The sequence below is a fragment of the Topomyia yanbarensis genome, unplaced genomic scaffold (genome assembly GCF_030247195.1).
Source record: "Topomyia yanbarensis strain Yona2022 unplaced genomic scaffold, ASM3024719v1 HiC_scaffold_178, whole genome shotgun sequence".
NCBI classification, from domain to species: Eukaryota; Metazoa; Arthropoda; class Insecta; order Diptera; family Culicidae; genus Topomyia; species Topomyia yanbarensis.
Window position 1 is genome coordinate 26,232 of NW_026683358.1, and position 1,543 is coordinate 27,774.

Genomic DNA, 1,543 nt, shown 5'->3' on the forward strand with positions numbered 1-1,543 from the left:
AAAGTTTTACGGTTTCGCGGTAATAATCAAAAGAGAAAGCGAAAAAAGAGGGCTCTCATTTGCAGATTGGACCTAATGGAAAAAAAGTCTTCATATATACATTACAAAACGTTGTTTTGTGTTGTATTTGACCAGACTTACTACCTTTATCAAATCATTTGAAAATGCCATCAGTCGGAGCACACCTTCTTTTAGTCACTGCCTCCGCTAGCCACTAATTCTCCATCTGTTCGACGTCGACCGGTTTCACAGTAAAGGTCGGTCAGCGAGCTAGCAAACGGGAGCTAAGGCAAAACACGAACGAACAACACGAACTCGAAAAAAATCGGAATATCGTTGTCAAGAGAAATTTCACTGCCGATGATATCTCCGTCAGAGTGGTTGAGAGCTAAATGGCTCAAAACAACGGGTATCGATAGAGAGAAATACCGCCGTCGAGGAATTCTCAGCCCCTGCTAGCATATAAATAGGAACGAGTCGCACCAAGAAGGATTAGAAAAAGTAGCAATTGAGAGAACATGAACGATTAACATAAAATAAAAAGAACAGGAGCCTAATCCTTTCTGAACAATGGATTCGGGGGGATGAGGATTAGGGTAAACAAGATGTTTAGGTTTAGTCGGTAGGCTTAACTACTACAAACCACTGCAGTAAGAATCCGATACTACTACGAGCCAGTAGGCAGAGGTTTTTGTTGAAGAATCCTTCTCGATAACTGACGTAGACTCAATTTGTTGAGGTGAGTCGATTGGTAAGACTCGGCCCTCCATGCCTTGGAAATACTTTTTAGAGTTTCAGGATTTCTGTGCATATTTTTTATAAGAAACGTAAAAAAACCAAAACCATGCCCTTGAGAATTTTCTTCGCACGGGCCTGGTAACACGTCCTTGTTGTCATGGCAGCTGACTAGAATTGGCCAACACGTAACGGGACCATCATGCAAATTAATGAAGCTTAAAATCTGTTTATTGAAGCACAGCCTTTTAAATACTTCAAATTTGTAGGCTAATCCGTCACAAAAACTGGTTTTCTTGCTAAAGGAACGGATCCCACACAAAATCATATTTTTTTGTGAACTTACCAACGAAAACAAACTTGAATTTTCTTGGAACCTTGACGTGCGCAGAAGCCTTGTATAGTTTGAAATTACCACAGATTTCATCGTCGATGAAGACAAATCCATCCATCCATCCGCAGCGAATGGCTGGTAGTAGTCACTCGAGCCACAGTACTTTCAGGATAATCTAGCATTGTTGCTAGTTCTCTAGTCGAAGCAGAAGGTTTTTCGAGTAACTGTTCCCAGTTATTTTTGTTTTCTCTTCCTGAATGAGGAAATGCTCGGCACCATGTCAGCTTAAAACTGTGAAATAAATAGGCCGAGCAAATGTATTTACAAACAATAAAATGCTTTAAAAGGTTGCAGAGATGAGCCAAAATTGCACGATTAATCCGCCCATAATCAATGGAATACATGGACTACTAATTGAAATATGGCCCTGGCCCAGTAGAATATTAGAAAGTTTTAACGAAAAATCTAATTACT